The 20,248-nt window shown below is 43.1% G+C and overlaps 1 protein-coding gene across 3 annotated transcripts in view; it reads left to right on the top strand.

The window, feature by feature from the left end:
* Nucleotides 1-20,248, top strand: part of bcr (BCR activator of RhoGEF and GTPase) — a 57,780-nt gene that overhangs the window by 12,061 nt on the left and 25,471 nt on the right. The window lies entirely within an intron of this gene.

Genomic DNA, 20,248 nt, shown 5'->3' with positions numbered 1-20,248 from the left:
TCCTAGAATTATGAGACAAAAATATTCAATTTAGACCAAGAAATATCCCTTGTTTTTGTTTGTGGTTAAAAAAAATGAGACAAATCTTGCAGTGATTAACTTAACGTGATTACACACTGAATTAAATTACTGTCCAAGGAGAGTGGCCCAAGCCAAGAGCGCCATAATAGACTCAGATATGGTTCCGCTTGGCCTACATACTGAACACCTTGCAGTCCAGCCAGTTAAGAGAAAATGAAATAAGCAGACATTTGTAGATAGGGGAAAGGGCCAGAGTTTTGTTTTGCTTCATTCTACTAACTGCAAAAGATTCAAAGTTTCTAAAAGGTTTGCCTCCTACGGATTCACCAAACGCTGACCTTGGACAGAAACAAAATAGTCTCTCACCTGCAAAGTTCTTTAATAGTTGAAGGATAATCCTGTTTATTTGTTCCTCTGGCCACATTTGTTTGCTGATGCATGTTTGTATTGTTGCACGACTGGCACCATTATGATGTGTTTTGAATTGCTTTTTGTCGACTGAGATGAGAAAACGCTCTGGTTAAAGTCCTGCAGGGGCAGCTTTTTATGCTCTACTGTCCGGTCTTCTATTGTCGAAACAATGGGACAGTTAATATCTAGCAACTACAAGATTCACTCATAGTAAGTCCACTGCAATTTGTAATTTGTTTCATGAAAATCGATTTGTTATGGACCATAAAGCCTAATTTCTTCGAGCTCGTCCTGGGAAGGGAAGAAGAGAGCTTTATGCGTTTTCAGAAGTCTGTTTTGTTTTGTGTGAGTTTTTTTTTTTTTTTTTATCTCCTCGCTCTTGACACTGATTAGCATTTTCCCTTTAGGCCAATCTGTCCTGCTGTCAGCCTGTCAGTCCAGTCCGTGACCTCTAGTCAGGCAACGTTTTTTTTTGTTTTGTTTTTTTTTCCCCCTTCACCGTGTCTCGCCTCCTTTGCCTGCATGTGGAGCAAAATAACCTCCGTACACTGGCCTCCTCTGCTTCCTCCTGGGATGATGTAGACGTTCCTTTGGGAAAGGAGGGATGTGTCAAAGGATGGGAAGGGCTCTGTTTCTCTCACCAAGGGTGTGACAGACAGAGGAATGTGAAGGAAAAAGCTTAACCAACACTGTGCATCCTAAAATAAGTCTCCTGAGAATCATATCCCAGCACTCCTCCTCTCAGAAGAGTTGAGTTGTTTTTTTTTTTTGTTTTTTTTTTTAAGACTGTTTTGGAAAAGGGAACATAAGGATGACTAGTTTTTGGCTCCAGACCTTCCAGACGGGATCAGCTGGAAAAATGAACGGTGGAATGTTTGTCAGAGATCCGTCTTAAGAAGACAGCGCTGTCTTTCACACTGCTTTTGCTCTGACCTTTCTGCTCTCGCCCTGCCAGCATCAGCAGGTTTCCAGCAGGCGCATACTAAGCATGTGCATGTCTGTGGGCACATGCATGTGTTTTCTTAAGCTCCAGACTGGAGCAATTACCAGGTTTGACCCCCCCCCCCCCCCCCCCCCCAAAAAAAAAACTCCTCCACTAACTCTGTGCCAGTGTGGCCACCCAGAGCTATTTAAACCTACTAATTATGAGGGCCTCTTTAAGAAGCAGATTACTGACCTGAGAGGGTTTTAATTATTGGTGCTAATTTTGGGTCATCAGACACCATTTTGAGGTAATGGAGGAAAACGTATGGCGTAGCTGGATAAGATAGCGCCATACCCCACAGAGGATGTTTATTTTGCTAACTGTATCTTTAACATGAGGTGGTACCTAAGCTGGGGTGTGATACACAGCTGTACATATGACTTATTTTTGTCCTGTTGAGTGGTTTAAGGCCACACACAGACATATCCTGTCATCCTTTAGCCAAATGAAAACACATCACTGTTTTTGTCTTTTTCTCATCTGCCAGCACAGTTACAATACATACAGGTGTTGTGGCAAAAAAAGATTTGTCAGGCTAAATAATTTAGTGGAAAAACAAAATAAAAAGCCTCAAACAATGCTGATCCCATTTGACACTGACCTTCATTTACTATTTCAGTTAGTCATCTCACACTGACTTTACAATGTAAGTCAATTTATTCCCAGTAGTGTACCTGGTAGTATATGTGTTCAGATTTCATTGTCTCTTATGGAAAGAGAGATACAGTGGGTTACCGTGGTAACTCTGATGAAAGTAATTTTTGTATAACAGGAGTGAATGCGTGTTCATTGTATTTTCATGGCCTTTTCCGTTTGTGTTGAAATGAGAGTGTTTGCCTCTAAGGCCATATTCACTTTTTCATGTGTATTATGTTGGATGCTCCAGTCTCTGAACTTAAAATGAGTCATAATGCCTTTGCCTTTGAACTGTAGCCAAAACTGAACACTGTCAACACACGGTCTCTTACTTTAGGAGTTGTTCACTAGATGCTTTAGGTTCTGGTGCATGTGTGTGCGTGTGTCTATGTGTGCGTGTGTGAGTGTTTGTTTCTTTTTTACAGCTGGCGAATGTTAAGACATGTTTACATTGTGGAATGTATGATGTGTGACTGTTGAACATTTATGGGTATCGATTGACTATAGCTGTGTGCAGTTAATTGCAAGTGCAGAGAGATGAAATACTGTAAACTTGTAATATACAGTCAGTTTTCTCATAAGACATAGGCATACATAGGCTATTGACAGCTTGAACTTTTGCTGTAACAACCTAATTCAGTTGTAGCTGTGTGTTACTGAAGGACAAATGTGTATTTGAAATGTAGTTCTATACAAATGAAGAACTGTCTTATCTATATCAGAAGTGTGATCAATATTCAAAGGTATTAGGCACAGACTGACATGGATATATTTTACTGATGATTAATATATCAGTTGAATTGAGGGTTGTGGCCATTGGTGTCCAAGGACAGGAAACCGATTCAATTAAACCCATTTTCCGAATTTCAATTTTACTCCTCAGTGCACATGAACCTTTTGGGTTTTTATTTTCTATCCCAATAGAGTAAAAAGTCCACTTTAATGCCAAGTCTTCGGGTTTGTGTGTCATAAATAACAAATTGATGTCCTCTTTGTGTTATATTACTTTTGGGGGTGTTTTCCTGAAGTGACTGTATCTTGCTGCTGTCTCATCTTGACCACATTTGGGTGTTGGCTTCGCAATGACTCCATTTATGCCAAATTTAATTGGTGAGCACGTGAGAATAATGATTGTAAAAGCTAACTGGATAACGCATAATCACTAAGGCACGGTAAAACCATGCTTTTGTCATGTTCTGCAAATGGGGCCTGATTCTTTCTCCCGCTGGGTTTCTTTAATGTTCAAAGAGAGGCTTTGAGGGTAGGAGGAGAAATGGACACTACTGAGTGTGTGTACATTGCCCTTCGTCCGGACAAAGGCAGACGACGGCTATGGAAAGACCGGGCGCAAACCCTGCATGACCGTGAGTGTGTGTGTGTGAATTTCCATGAGTGTGTGTGTGTGTGTGTGTGTGTGTGAATAAGAGTCTTGAAGGAAAGTAGTCAGGCTGCATTAAATCAGTGAACTAAAATTACACCGTGATGGCTAATAGAGGAGAAGGAAAAATGATGTGAATTGCGGAGGGAGGGATGGGGGCGTATCGGTTCACACCCTACGTGAGTGAGACTGAGGGAGCCTTTCCACTCTTTCTTTTTCTTTCTTTTTTTCCCCCCTCTGCCATGCTCTGCAGTCATTCTCCACGGATAAGAAAAGTAATAGCCAGAATGAGTAACATGGTGCTCTGAGGGATTTGATGTCTGCATATAACCTGCACTCTGGATTTATTGTCATTATTTATTGTTATTATTAATGAATTAAATTAAAACTGGATCGAGAGAGAGAGAGTGTGTGTGTGTGTGTGTGTGTGTGTGTGTGTGTGTGTGTGTGTGTGTGTGTGCGTGTGTGTGTGTGTGTGAAATCTTACATGCCTTGCTGGACATGTGAGGGAGTGTGTGAACACGGGTGCTTTCATACTCTGCTCGGGGGGGGAGGAGAGAATAGCTATGGCTGTGAGCCCGTCACTTCAGGGCAGCATTAGCTTTATCCACAAAGCAGTGGGAGAAACAGGACTTCACACATATCTCTTCTTACTCCACCAACTGGCAAGAAGAAGGAGAGTGAACACTGCAGCTGGCACAGAGGCCCGGTCACAAAGCCAGAGAGCTGTCACTTCACATACTACACGTATCCCCCACTTCACTCCCCTCACAGAACAGAACATCAGGCCGCATGCTACAGGCAACACACGTTCTCCTGCCTTCAGTTCCTCACAGGGAGATCTTCTGGATCAGTTACCCCATACACGGTAAGGAGTGCAGACACAGCGGGATAAAAAAAAATGGAATGATCTGTCTAGTTTAGACAGTACAGGTGTTGATGGATGCAGTTGTCAAAAGAATATGAGGAGATATCAAAAAGAGGTCAGAAGTGAGAGATGATGGAGGGCAGAGAGTTTTGGATTGAGCTCTCTCTCTCTCTCTCTCTCTCTCTCCCTCTCTCTCTCTCTCTCTCTCTCTCCATCTCTCCCTGTTCCTCTCTCTTTGCTGCTGCTGTCAGACATCAGTCTCATCAGAGCACTCCATCAATCACGTAGCCTTTTTTTCAGGTCATTGCAATTAATCTGAACACTGTGGCTAATTATAGCTCTTGTTCAAGTCTCATTTGTGTTAACTGTCATAATTTCCCTCAAATTTTGTATTTTACGGGCAAAATAGAGAATAGGGCTTGCCTGAAAGATGCTCTGAAATGAATGGGACTCTCCATTCAGACAGAACTCTACACACTTTCCATCTCAGTGAAAGACTGCCAGACAAACTGTCTTTCTCCCACTGCTACCCCCCCACCCACTTTCCCTAGATGGTGTGGTCTAAAGAATAGTGGGGTCGTGGGGTTATCTACCGTGATGGAGAATCCTTGTGTCTGGAGCCCCCCCCCCCCAGCAGACACACAGCTTCCACAGGGAGGGAGCAGGAGCATTGTTCTCCCCCAGGAGGCAAAATGACAAGACAAAATGGAGAGGAAGGTGGGGGGGCGCGGAAGGACATGGGACAGTGAACACACAGAAGAGAAGAAGGAGGCAAGGTGGGGGGGGGAGGGTTGCAATGATCTGAACCACATGCTGATTTCCCACACTTTTTCCACCCAAACTCCTGCCCTTTTATGCACATCTTTCTTTGGGGTCAGTGACTGTGGACCGTGTGGGTCCTCATACAAAATCACAGGTCACTACAATGACTGGGTGACTGGATGTACTGGCGATGTGGCATCAGTCTCATTTGATTGGCCAGCTAAAAAAAAAAAGGCCCCCCGCCTCTGTAGCTATTGTTTGGCTTAGGTGATGTGGAGCTTTTTCAGTTTTGGTGGATTAGACTTCACACTCTGACTTTATAATGGATATGATAACAACATGTTCATCAGATGTATTTGTTCACGTATTTGTGAATACATATTGCACATGCACCTGCACTTTAAGATTGTTCCACTCAGGACTGTTCATCCACTACACACTCTTATACTCCTACTCTTATATCTATCTTATATTTTTATATTTCCACATTTCTGTACATTTCTATTTATTGCACATGTACATATATATTCCCTTATATATCTCCTTATATTACCCCTATATTTACCTTTCATTGTTCTTTCATTATTATTATTTACCTGCTACACTTTGCAAGTTGAGCTGGCCCCAAGCCCAAGAATTTCATTGCTGATAATGATGTCCACATTGTTATCTAGTAAATGACAATAAAACTTGAAACTTGAGATGTTCTGTGAGTGTATGATAATGTTTTACTGCATAAATATATTTACAAACAAGTATAAGCACAAAAATATTCTTATTACATAACTTAATTTACATCTGGCTTATGCGTTAAAGGGGGCATGACATGTTACATTTAGAGTTTTATTCTACTCTGAATATCTTCCCTTCTGACAAAACTGTTTGGCTGTCCATAATCATTTTATGGCAGACATTTGTGGTAACTGAACAGTTACTTTCATTACAGACTGCTTTCAATTTCTGTGAGAAAAGGGCAACATCAGAGCAAATTTGCCAGTGTTAAATGAACCCAGAGAAATGCGTATAGGGTCTTTCTTTAACAGAAATCAACATTCACCAGAGTGAGTCCAGTCACGAAAGGACGAGAAAACAACGAGCTCTCAAAATTAATGGGGTTAACAGATGTCAAACAACTCTGAAATCCAATTTCATGCAACTCCAGGATCTTTTACCCCTGGAAACAACAGTCTCCGATTTCTTTTGTCAGTACACATGCATACAGCGGTTGGTAAATGGTTGGATGAACTGTTTGGGTAATACAGGGGTGTTGCTTAAGCTTAAGTAAGGAAGGTGTAACTGTTTGTAGGGTCCCATTGTTCGTTGCTTTCAGGCTGTGATATGGCGTACTGCTGTTGCTATGTGTACAGCCCTCCGGGCTCATGTATCTGAGTAGCATTGGTGTCTGATGGAGTGATGCTCATTAATCATTAATAGGCATAAGTCAGGGCTGTCTGCCTAGCCCACATCAGGAGACCCCCCCCCCCCCCCCCCCCCCACCCCCAGCCGCCCCTCCCACCCTGCACGGGAGATGAGTTACAGTATATCAGTGCAACAAACCAACACCCCCTGTATCTCCCGTGCCCCTCATCAAAGACAAGCTGGGTAGTGAGATCCCATAAAAAAGTAATGCTCAAACAAAATTTCCAAAACAAAGAGCGTGAAAGGTATTTCCTTACTTGTCAGAATATACCTCCATGTATGTATGTTTGTGGAATCTGACATGTTCTGTTTGGCAAGTTGCTGGTTTGGTTCATGGACAAGCTATGGTGTGGTTATTGAAGTGAAAATAACTCTGTTTCCTTATAAGGTATATATGATTTTGATTGTTTTGATAGTAAATGAAAGTAATCTTTGTGGTGTGTGTGTGTGTGTGTGTGTGTGTGTGTGTGTGTGTGTGTGTGTGTGTGTGTGTGTGTGTGTGTGAGACCACCGCCAAAGGATGACTTTGTTGTTTTAGGACCACTTACACCACTTTTTTTACTTAGCTGTTCCTCTCATCTCCTCTGTTTTCCTGCCTGTCTTTCTGTTTTTCTCTGTAACCGTCGACACGCACAGTGATGGCTCATTGGCTCTTAAACAATGAAGTGGAGCGTGGCCGATGAGCGATAAATGGCTGAAACACTGCATCACACTCTTCAGTCTCAAGGGAATTCAGCCTGCCCTTAGGATCTTCAACAATCTCTCTGGCATGGAAACATCCAGAAATCTGCCTGTAACATGAACGGAGAATGGGTATTGTAATTAGTCATGTTGTTTCAGACACAGACGGTATTTGTAGGAGTTGTGTGGGAAATACAGAGAGGTGGGTGAGACTCTGGATGCAGTTGTTGGAGTACATTTAAAACACGGAGAGCAGAGATTGCTATATCTTTCCCATATGAACTCAGTGCAGTTGGAACAGCTTTGTTTGTGTTAATGTGCAGTATGGATCAGTGCGTATTCACACTCATGTTCAGTATCAAATCAAGCATGCACATATTTCCAACTACCACAAGCATATGCAGATAGCAGACATATACATATGCTTGAGTACACAGAAAAAAATTCATGCATTTACGCAAATTTGCTGTATCAGCCTTAACACCTTAGTCTTCTTGTTGATGACTGGACGTTATGTCTGCCTTTACGCTTGTTTTTATTGGTGGATTTTGGGTCTCTCTCTCTCTCTCTCTCTCTCTCTCTCTTTCTCTCTCGCTTTCTCCTCCTCCTCCTCCTCCTCCTCTTTGAGACCCTGTCCAGCTCTGGTCAAAACTGCATTGCCCTCCTTGAGGGGAAAGATTACTGGAGCATACAACCCCCCCTCAAGGGAATATTTGCGTTGATGCAACAGCAGGCTAAAAATATTCACCACGCTGATCCACGTGCGCAGTGGGGAGGGGGGGGGGCACGCTGTTCTTGCTCAGGTCCTTGAGGACCCTTGTTTGGATGACAAAGCTTTGCGTTCCTGAAACTGTGACACTGACAGGGATGTTTCCGTGGTATTCCCTGCCACAGGAGGAGAGAAACAGTGACTACTAATTACACTGTGGTGACCAGATCTCATGGATCAATGGTTTTAGTTACAAGTTGTTAGTACGTTGGACCTCTTATGGTTGCTGTGTGGTTCCCTTGCGGTGTGTGGGAAGCGAAGCAGTGTGTTACCATGGTACACGGTCGATGACATCACACCTCTCTGGTTCTCACAGGATTCTTTTCCTGTACTGAAAGTGTTTAAAATGTCAGCGGAGCTGTTGAGTGAGAAAGCACTAAAACAAACGATCAACCTTTAATTTTTTATAAACAATTGAAGAACAAAGAGTAAAAAAAAAAAAAACTCGGGGTTTTTTTTTTGGGCCTCTTTAAACTGACTTGTCTTTCTCAACATGACAGCTCGGCACTAAATTCATTTTTGAAGAGCTGTTTGGGATGTTGACAGGAGTAATTGAGAGACATTAAAACTTCAGAAATAGAACGGCATGCTTTTGAGTGCACTTAAACATCCTGTTCTGTTCATTCAAGATGAATGTACACTCCACAAGCATGCATCATTTGTCTTAAATGGTGTTCTGTCTGTTTTGAATCCCAGTTCTGTGGGCTCTGGGTCATTAGCTATGTCAGCCTTCAGGCAGTATTTGTTATCACGGGTGCCAGTGGCCTCATCTTGACTCTGTTCTGTCTTCAGTAAAACAGACCTCTCCCTGTGTCTTTGAGGTATATAGCTTGTGAGAACTTGTGGGCAGTTGTCCTGAGATAACCCCTGTCTGTCTCTCTCTCTCTCTGTCTCTCTGGGCTGTGGTCTGGTTTTAGACATAGGCCTGTCAAGCTGACGGATTGGATATGTGTGCTGTGAATGCGTTGGTGTGTGTAGTGACTGATGAGGAAGAAATTCTACATTAAATGCATTAAACAGCTCTGACAGCAGCAACGGAGCAGAATGTAGCGACAGAACCTCAATTCCCTCCCCCCGTTTTTTTTTTGTGTTTTTTTTTTTTAAATCTGGCTGCATCCGAATTTCTTTTCACTTGTACCGTTTTCTACTCTAATTAATAGTGAAACTGTTAATCAGTTGGAAATAATCTCATTATTTTGGTTATGTAATGTGTTGACTATAATAACAGCTGTCTCAATCTGTCCTGCCGAGGAAATGATTTGGAGTAGTGTAGAAATGGTATGTTAACATATGCACTGTTTTTGCCTTCTTCATTCTGTGGGCTGCTGTTAGACTTCTGCTGATTTCTCACTCTGTGTGTAGTTTTGTGTTTATGTGGCCTTTGTCTTTCTTTGCTTGGCTACCATTTGACTTTCTCTGTATTTGGTAATGTGCCACAAATAGATTGAAAATTCTTACACAGTGTAAACTTTGCTATTAAAGTTGCATTGAATGTTGCATTTCACGGGTTCATCCTTCTCAGACAATGAACAGAAGTTGCTGTGCTAAAAATCAACACTAGGGCTGAAGGTTATAACATTCAAGGGCATTGTGATTTTCAGTGACTCAAAGTGATATTCTGCCTGTTCTCTCTTTCTTTCTTTTCTTTCTTTTTTTTTTTTTTTTTTTTTTTTTTTACTACAACTCATTATTCCTTTCTCACCTTGAAAGAGCTCCATATGTTGTCTGAAACTGGTACACATCATTTTAATGGCGATATTTTGGCCTGAGCCCAAAAATGGCTAAATTGGCAACTGGTAGTGAAAAGAGCTAAAATGGAGGTGTGAACCCATTTTCAGGCCCAAAGCATTAAACAGAAATTTCTGCCACATGTTTTTTTTTTTTTTTCCTTGACATATCTTAACGACTCTGTGTTTGCCGAGGTGGTACACTGATACTGCACTTATCTCGGAGCCAGTCCAGCCAACAGGGTAAATTAGAAATTTGTCATGTGTAAGGGTACTGTGGCATTTCAGCCCGAGGGGGCATTGCTCACCCCAGTGGGGAAAACATTCAATTTACGATGCAGCATGACACGGCCCTTAAATACCTACCTCAGTAAAGTGACTGTGTTAAAGATTCCTTTGTTCTTTTGGCCGTGCAGACACAGACTGCATGCGTCCCCTCATTTCCTCTCTCTCTCTCTCTCTCTCTCTCTCTCTCTCTCTCTCTGTCTGTCTATCTATCTATCTATCTATCTATCTATCTATCTCTCTCTCTCTCTCTCTCTAATGTGCTCTCTCTCTCTAATGCTCTCTCTCTCTCCCTCTCTCTCATGGGTCATCTGCAGTTTAAAGAGCCTTCTGCCCTTCCCTTGTCATGTGCTTCAGGCAGTGGTGAAGAACCATGTGGTGATGTTTTTGCTGTGGGACTGCTCCAAGCCAGCAGAACCCTCCTTTGACAAGATCTTACCTACCATGCTCTTATCCCATACCTTAGAGCCTTTGTTTGGGATTTGTGAAAGAGTATGTGCAAGAGGACTCTGGACTTGTGTGTGTGTGTGTGTGTGTGTGTGTGTGTGTGTGTGTGTGTGGGGGGGGGGGGGGGGGGGCTGTGTACATACGGATATATGTATGCTAACACTGGATTGATCATTCAGACCTTGATGTGTCTTGATTTGATGGTAATAGATGTGTTGTTTATTGGTGTTTGTGCTACCTCTGTGTGTCCTTGGCATATAGTGTGTGGGCGTTTGTGTGTTTATCTGTGTGACTTTCATGTACACATCTGGTCGCTGGTGTAAAGGATGGTGCACTGCTGCAGATGTTATTAAGCCCCGCCCCCTCCCCCCACCCTGCCTCCACCTTGGCCCCCGTCCCCCCCTGTGCTCACTGAGATCTTTTCCACATCGTTTAAGGACAGGCACTCCTCAGGGAAATCTCCTTTGTTTGACAGAGTGCCTCACACTGCTGACTGTGGCATTCTCTTCATTCTAAAATGGGGAGAAAAAAAAACCCAGAAAGCAAAGGCAAAGGCTGTTTTCACAGGCAGGTGGGCAGATATGTGTGGGACTGTGTAGCCGCTAAGGAGCTAAGCTACATTTTAAAGAGCAGTCCAGGCAAGCAACGATCGGTTTGTCTGCCTTGACCATTCTGTCACAACCAAAGCTTTTTTTTTTTTTTTTTTTTTTTTTTTTTTAATTTTATTTTTGTAGATGGTCCAACACAGACAGAAACAAAACACAGAGCAAGGTAAAGATCCTCGATTCAAGGCACAATACATTTATGACCCTTTGTCTAAAGCAGTGGTGTGTAGTTGTTCAGGTTGTTCAGTTTGTGGTGTTCTGTAGGGGGTGAATTCGACTTTGAGACACTGACTGTGTGCACTGCAGGCCAACCTGTTACAGGTGAAATCACTCCGCTTTGTTCCCTGTGGTGCCTGACACCACTCTGCTCCGCCCAGCGACTCACACCTCCCATTAATTCACTTGACCTAGTGTCATTACAGCAAATTTGACCTCACCTTTGACACACACTAAGCTCAGTGTGGACAGGTTGAATGTCTGCAAGTGTGACTTGAGCAAGTGAGACTGGAAAAAGGAGAGACATGGTGGTGTTGGCTCTTCTCTAGGTAAGAAAGAAAGAGAGAGAGAGAGAGTAGGAGAGGAAGACTTAGAAAGAGAAAAAGAAAGGGGTTAATTGAGGATCTTTCTGTGTTGTATTACCAGACTCGTTCAAAGCACGCGTTTTTTTTTTTTTTTTTTTAATTACTGCCAACTTGAAGTCAGGCATTCGCTCCGTAAAAGCCCCTATCCTAAATCTCTCAATTATTGCACAGCTGAGTGAGAAACAGAGAAACCGCATTAATCTGTAAATCCCTTCCTTGTCTCACAAGCCATTGGAGAATTCCCGTTTTAAATGGGGCCTTTTTCCTAAAATTGAATATATTAGCTATCCCTGAGGGAAGGAGGAGGAAAATTCCCTCGAGCAGGTCCATCCCGGGGGCTGGCAGGGATTGTAATGATCTGTTTTATAGTCAGTGAGATTTTCAGCCAACTCTCTGCAGTTTTTCATTCTGATTGAACATATGACACTGTTGATTAGACCTGACAGATATTCAGTGAATGTTTTCAATGTGACTATAACTGGATTACTTGTAATAAGAAAGAGATGTGGGTCTAAATGACATTTTTTTTTCTCTTTGGCTCCATTGTGAGAGGGCTTGCAGAGGTTTGTTTTGTCTCATGCAATGCTGTGTGAGCAGTACATAAGTGTGTTTGTGTGTGTGTGTGTGTGTGTGTGTTTTGTGTGTGTATGTGTGTGTGTCAGAGAAGGTGACCTTGTTTCGGGGGACATAAAGAAACAGTCGCTGTTTCCAGTGCGAGGCTGATAAAGGGTTGTGTCTCCTGGTCAGATCTGCCAGGGCGCTTTTGGAACGTAGGGTCTGGTTGTCACGGCGATCAGGCCCACTGCAGAATGCTATGTAATTAGAAGTGCCTCCATTCAGTGGTCTGCTCATATCACTTTACAGTTACAATGAAACCAACCCTGCTAATCTAGCACATATTATTCCTGGCCTGCTTTTCATACTGCACCTAAACGAACATCATTTCTATTCAATTGGAATAGGTAAGAATCTGAAAACAACATATTAGCCCCTGTCTCACCTCTGACTGTCAGTTTCTGTCACCTGCGGTCTGATTAAAGCTATGGAAAACAGAACACTTAACCTTCAGAGGCAGTCAGAGGAAGGAGATAATTGAAACGAGTGTGTGCAGATATCCCTTTTTTATTCTCCTAATTACTCATTGGCCTCGTTTTCAAGGACGTATTTTGGACCTGATCCACTCAGAATCGCAGCTGTTTGTGTTCACGAGGTCGCGGTGATGATGATAAAGTGTGGGGTGTTTCTGCTGGGGTCTGCTGATGCTGTTTGATCTGGGCTACTGTTGTTGTGAGGGCCGTGAGTGTGTGTGTGTGTGTGTGTGTGTGTGTTCAGGTAATTGATCCTGGTGTGCTGCAGGCATGCTAGCTGGCTCAGGGCCAAAGGAGGTGCTTCCCTCTCGAGCTTTGTTCTTCTTCATGAAAGCTTAAGATGATACAGGCCTGTACCTCTTTCAAGCATAACCCTGACTTATTTTCATTTTGGCACAATAACATTTCAATGATGAATTTTCAGTGAAGATTTTCAAACAGTTGGCTCTAATTCAGCGATACATGTAGAGGACTTATGTCAAGTTTTAGTATTATTCCCAGTTGTACAGGACTGGCTGCAGAAGTCAGAAAAACAAAGTAATTAGAATATTTGTCTGCAGGCTGAGAGCTCACCAAATGGTCTCCACCTCTTTCTTCCTCCTCTCTGGCCCTTTTCCTTACAGGTGGCAAATAAAAGCAGGAAGTGCAAACTGCAGCCTGTTTGCCTTTGTTTCCAAGGCAACTGGGACCTCCAGACCGTGGGTACCAAATCCTTAAGCCTCGTTTAGAAAAACAGGCAGAAGCGGTCGCGGCGAAAGGGACCAAAACACCGAGCGTGTAATATTGGGCGTCTGTTTAACAGGAGATTAAGAGAGATTTTCTCTTTTGTCAGTCTCCTGTTTGCTGTTGATAAGGGCCAGAACTAGACTGTTGTTGTTCTCTTTGCCAGCACTCCTGGGAGTCCCAGTGGCCTCGTTGGCGTGTGCGTCTGTGGCTCTGCGAGAGCTCAGACTGACTGTGTCTGCCTCTGACAGACCAGGGAACAGTAATGAGAGTAATGTAGCGTGCCTCTTAAGCGAGGAGACCACGCTTTCTCTGCGCACAGCCCGTCTCGCCGGTGGAGCTGGCTGGTTTCAGGTGGCATTGATTTGTTATCAGAAAGCTCTCGAGGGAGAGGAGGGGTGGGGGTGTTGTCGTTGGGGGTACATCGCCAGTGGACCGTGCTTCCCATAGCACTGAGCTGCAACCTATCGCTTACCTTGAGTTACTGATAACCCCAAAAGAGTCAGGTTTAAGCCAAACAAAGGCCACTGAGCAAGAAAGAGCAAGATTTTCATCTCTGCACTGATACACGTTATGCAGAATTGTTGCTTGCTAGACTGACAGTGACTTATCGAGATCAGTGTGGAGAAACAGGGCCTTGTTGCTCCTCTCACTGTGCACAAGTGGTCTCCCGCTATAGGAGCAGCTGAGTAAGCCCCACTGCCCCGTCTCCCTGGTGACGGAAACTAAGGGCCAGATGCTACAGTGAAATTTGAGATACATGCAGATCAGAGGCTACTACAAAACCACATGAGTCCTCTGACCCCTTAGTCGACAGCTGACACCCTGATCCCCCTGCACAGGGCTTTGTTGGACTGGCTTTCGTATGTTACATAATACTGGTTATATTCAAAAAACGAGCTGTGATTTATGCTTGCAGATACAGTAGATCTTTGGTTGTAATCTGCTTTTCAGTGAATTAGATTCATTATGCTATTGTAAAATGTCAGACATGTCAGTGCTGTCATTTTCTACTAGAAGCCTTCATGCACCCCCCGTTTTTTTTTTTCACTGCTTTTCTTTCTTGCCTTGGTTTCTTTCTCTCTCTTTCTCTCTCTCTCTTTCTCTATCTCTCTCTCTCTCTCTCTCTCTCTGACTCTCTCTCTCGCTCTCTCTCTCTTTCTCTCTCTCTCTCTCTCGCTCTCTCTCTCTCTCTCTCTCTCTCTCTCTCTGACTCTCTCTCTGACTCTCTCTCTCGCTCTCTCTCTCTCTCTCTCTCTCTCTCTCTCTCTCTGGGGATGCGAAGGTAGGGGCACAGAATGAAGAGAACAGATAAAAATTCCAAGTCGCATCACAGACAGATAAATTAACGAGTGCGTTCCCCCTCCTTGCCCACGCACGGAGAGCGACGATATTACTGCAGTGCTTGTGGTGCATTAGTGGGAGCCATGGAAGGTTTAAGTACCCCCTAAAGATTTAGAGCGCTCTTACACTTCCACACTGCCTGCTGCACAGCCCCGCACACAAAGGCTCATGGGTAACAGCCGGGGTTATCTGATATAAAGCCTCACCTATTGTGTCCTCTGAAAAGAGCTTGATTGCGATGGAGAGAGAGCAAATGGAAGAGATAAGGAATGCCTTATTACTACTCCTCCCATCACTATTTTTTTATGAAACAGTGGCTGAATCCTAGAGGCACATTCAGCTCTCTGTTTTTCAATGATTTCTCCCTTTTTCTTTACTTTTTTTTTTTTTTTTTTTTTTTAAGGGTTTTTGAATTATGTATTAATTTCTCTGCCAGTGTAGCCCTCTATAATTCATAGTGTACACATTCTGGAATGCAGTCTGTAATTGAGTAAGATTGTATAATTACATTCTGACTGAGTTATTTGAATGCTTTAGAATGCACAGTGTGTGTATCAGACTATCAAAGTCATGCAGACGACATGATGTTTTAATTAAGAGCCTTAATGGTCAGACCCTTTGAGAGAACTTTTCTCGCTCGTCCTGCGCGATGAAACGCTTGGCGGGGGAGTCCCGGCGCTGGCCACGGGCTATGCAGTACGCTTTTACTGCAAATGTAAGCCGCGTAACTCTTCACAAGTCTGACAGAAATCATTTGATCACATTTGATGTCATCCATTTTCCCCACAGAGCTGCCCGACTTGTCTACACATACACCATGTCAGCTTCTTTGTGTCCTGATCTCTCTCTCTCTCTCTCTCTCTCTCTCTCTCTCTCTCGCCCTTCTCTTTTACTGTGTCATGCTGTTACCCACTCATGTGCTCCACCATAATGGATCTGTTGGTTTATCTCCCACCCCTGCTTATGAAGAACTGTTTCATAGGCATATTTGACATGCACTCAAAAGGAGCTGAATCGCCAAACAGAGTGTTTAGGGTCCTAGTTTCTCTCGTTCTCTTTTTTTAGACACACATGGGAATTTCCTCTCACTCTTAACTAAATTAGTCTTGATTCAATCATTGTAAAGTATTTCTGAGCCCCTCAATCATTTAAGGCATTCCCATCTGTCCTGTGACAACACTCTTCTTGACTTTGAGGAAACACGCAGAACACATCTCTCTCTGTTTACATAACAAGTGTCTCATTCTCACAGACAAACAAGGAGTGAAACAGTTCCAGTTTGACAAAGAATGGTCACATAGCCTTATATGGCCTTATAAAGAAATGTCTTATGTGTTTTCTCAGAGTCAAAACAAGCATTGTCACAGCACAGATGGAAATGCATTTAAATGATTGAGCTGTTCAGAGACTTATATGTACAGAGAAGATAAGGGTCAGACCCACAGTGATTCACACCGTAGTAATTTCTGTCCGCAACAAATGAATTTCACAAAATAATATATTTTAAAATGAAATAGTTAACTCTACAAAAACAGACCCAAATGTGAAACACAAAGTCAAATATAAAGAGGAGACGCATTCGCCGCGGCGGCATTTGTTTAAGCCCACTCCTCGGAACTGGAGACGTGCTCACTACTGCATACTCATCTCTGACCGACTGGAGAGGAAAAAGACGAGAAGAGATGGACAAAGCGAAAAAGGGAGGGAGTGGGGAGGGGGTGGGGGGTGGGGGGGTTGTGAAGAAGAGAGAGGGTGGTAGAGAAGCTTAAGTAAGAGCGTTTTTGTAAATGTGGTGTTGATTGTAGGGATGGTTTCTGTGTGTTGCTGTGTTGTGACTGGTTCTCTCTTAGTGCTGACATCAGGGCTGATTTACTCGCAGCAGGGCCCTTCCTCAGGCCTGTGTGGTGCACTACCTTGGCTCAAGTCCCAGACTGAACACAACCGTTTTCTGTGTGTATCTTTCCAGACCTAATCAAGTCACCAAGATAGATAACCCCCGAAACACTAATTGGCTTTTTAATTCAGCGTGCTCATTTGCATAATCTGTAGTTAAAATTAAAATATGTCTAGTTTTTCAACCAGTTGATGCATTGTTGTTATTAAAAAAAAGTATCGACTGCACATCATAAATATTTGACATCTCGTGACTTAGCATTCAAAGTAATTGTCCCCACCCAGTGGTTTTTGATAAATGCAATTACACTGCTCATCAAATTAGCTTCTCTTCAAGGTCCCCTCTCAATAGAAGTTTACCCAACGGCAACTCTTCAGCTGTAATTTCTATGTGATTTGTACAGTCTCTAGTTTCTTTTTTCAGTCCTTTTTTTTTTTTTTTTGTAGAATTAAATTGCCTTCAAATTGGATATTTAGGCGATCTGACTTCACTGGGGAAATGGAGTGTCATCCTGAAGGCATCCCACCCACCCCTCCATGCGCACATTCTTTTGGCTTTAACGAAACCTGCAGTCACAGGAAGGGCGGGACCGCCCTCATTTATCTCCGCGCTCCAGACCCGACCACCTTCCAACCACCATTAGCAGCACCAAGTTCTGCCCGTTCCCTAACCTGTTCTCTCCCACTGGAAAACACCGAGCAGAGAAGGCTGGGTCTCCTCGCACGTATTAATAGACATATTTTTCCACTCTGATAACATTTTTTTTTTTTCTGTAACCAAATGAGTGGATTAGCTGAAACCCTTTTGGCAAAGTCACATTATGTTAAACGGTATGCGTGGTGGGATTTGGCAGAGTTTGAAAGGACAGAGGCTTCCTCTGTTTTCATAAAAAAAAAAAAGAAAGATAGCAGTTTCAGATTTATCAGGCCGCACTATCGTGGTTGTTTATTTTGAATGGTCCTCTGTCAGTTTTGCGCGACTGACCGTGTGAGAATCCTTTTTAAAATACTGCTGGAACAGATCAGTCCGTAAAGATTCCTGAGGCTGCATACCAAATGCTGTGACCTGAAGAAAGATAATGTGCGTGTTTATGCTTATACACCAGTCAGTGTAAATGCGTATTCTTTGTGTACATATACTTTGTCGGTGTGTATTTTGTGTGACTCACTGGAGAGACTGTAATCTCTTACAATAATCAGAAATAAAGATGTTTCCAGATGTTCTCTCAGCATCCTGCTACTCCCCAGGCTAAAGAGGAAAAAAAAACCATCTGCATCTGTGTAAACCTGAGGAAGAGCAGAGAAGAGAAAGAGAGAAGGAAAAGAAAAAGAAGAAGAAGAAGGGTGTGAGAATAATGAGAGGGGGAGGATGGGAAGGAGAGAGAGAGAGAGAGAGAGAGAGTTTTTTTTCTTTTTTTGTTGTGATGATAAGGCCTCAGTGAGTCAGAGGCAGTGCCAGCTGTGTCATACTCACAGGGTAGAGGCCTCACTTATTTTGCTTTACACACACACTCACACACACACACACACACACACAGAGTTGTATGTAGCACAAAACACAGCTGGGCCGTTTTGTGCTGTGCAGTTCATTTAGCCAAGTTAATGAATAGGACTTTGTCCTGTGTGAATCTGAATGTAGTGTACCATTGCTGCAGCCATGAGTGGTTCTAAAGCCTCCTAACACAGTGGGGTCATGTTGTCCTGTTCTGTTGTCCATTATAATCCATTTTCTCTCGTGAGAGCCTATCGTGTTCAGCTACTACCAAGCTGAGCCATGCCTGAGCAATCCAATCCGAATGACCGTGTGTGTGTGTGTGTGTGTGTGTGTGTGTGCGTGCATGCTTGTGTGCATGTGTGTGCATATTTCAAATGTTAGGCAAATCATTTATAACCATTCAGTGAGGTGTGATGATCTGTGATGAATTCAGAGAGTGTTACTGCTTGGAGCACAATGGAAAATCCCCCGGCCTTTTCAGATCAAGTAAGGTTATTTATGCTAATTTGTGGCGCTGTAATGAATTTGCGTTGAAACGGTTCTCCTGTGTTTACCTGGAGGCTGTCTCAAACCGGGTCACTCCTGGCTCTGAGCTCACATGATTCACCCTCAGCTTCCCTTTCTGTGATGTAAAAAAAAAAAACCCAGGTTGTCTCAGGTAGTCCCTGTGCATACGTCTGCAACAAAAACAATGCCTTCTCGTAAAAAGAGGATTTGTACGCCAACATGTATTAATTGTTTGATTTTTAATTTCATTTTATTTTCTGCTCTCAGCCACCCAAAATGTTTTTAGCTGCCAGTGGGTTCAGGAAGAAATCAATAAAGCGTCTCAAGTCTCCTTTACTCTGGAAGAGTGGCCCGAAGGGGGAGGGGCTAGATTTCTCTCTTGTGGTCGCTTTTGGGATGAGAGCTGAAATTTGGCTAGGAAATGGAGCAGGGGCGTGACCGGCATGAATATGAGTGCTAGCAGTGTGGTTGCCAGAACACTAATGGAAAAGCCAATCAGAGGAATGAGGCCGGTTAGCCAGTCTCTGTTGGGGGTGTCTGCTCTGTCTCTTTCTCTCTCTCTCTCTCTTTCTTTCTCTCTCTCTCTTTCTCTCACTAATACTAGCGGGTGAAAGCTCTTGAAAAGTTAATGTGCTGTGTGTGAGAGATGGGCCTCCCATGTCTCATGCCAACATTAAACCTACAGCGAGACTGGAATACAAGCCTCTCTCTTCCAGAGACAGAACTGTGTAACCCTCAGGCACGGGCTGACTGTAATCTACAAATTAAACACTGAAGCAAATTAACACTGTGTGCTTAGCAAAAGTGGGTCACTTGGCTGATGACAGCAGCAGTAAGAGATGATAAAAGAGGCGAATTATTCTCAGAGTTTTATTATATGAAAATGCTCAGAGTTCCTTTGGCAGACTGTGGAAACGAGTGATTGTGGTCTGGGCTCTGGATGAGATTTTGCCTTTGGGCAGAGGAACAGGTTTACACACTCAGTCTGCTGGCAGGTGTGTCTGAGTGACTGTTCGCATGCATGCATATTGCACGCACACACACACACACACACACACAAACACAGACTCCTTTGTTTGGAGACTACAGTCAGTAAAAGGGATCTGGACAGGATCATTTTCACTCGTTTCAAATTTTATTTATTATTTGTCCTTCGACAGGAAAAATATTCCCATATAGACTGGTTTTTTCTGCATGAGGACTGTCAGATTGACTTGTCAGATTCTGTTCTATTCCATTCCATTCTATTCTATTCTATTCTATTCTATTCTATTCTATTCTATTCTGTTTTTTTCCCTTTGCTGCTGTGCCCTATTAGTACATTATGTTGTGGAGGAGTATCTGGCTGTCATTTTAATTGCGGGGTAAAAGAATGCGGTCTTTACCAAGACACAGTGGTGATTGTATTGTTGAATGTTCTGACTGAGTCAGTACTCAGTTGATGGGCAGTTTGAGTGGGTTACCAAAAGGTCTAAAACAATCTTTGCACAAATCTCTCCTCTAGTAAAATCACGCATCGCTGGTTTTTTATGACGGCGCAAACTTTATTGACCATACTATAAGATTCTTGAAAAGATTTCCTTTTTTTTTAGAGCAATTCTTTCAACAAACCTTGTGATAAAT

The sequence above is a fragment of the Chanos chanos genome, chromosome 3, assembly GCF_902362185.1.
Source record: "Chanos chanos chromosome 3, fChaCha1.1, whole genome shotgun sequence".
Classification (NCBI taxonomy): Eukaryota; Metazoa; Chordata; class Actinopteri; order Gonorynchiformes; family Chanidae; genus Chanos; species Chanos chanos.
This window is presented reverse-complemented; position numbering and strand designations above follow the sequence as displayed.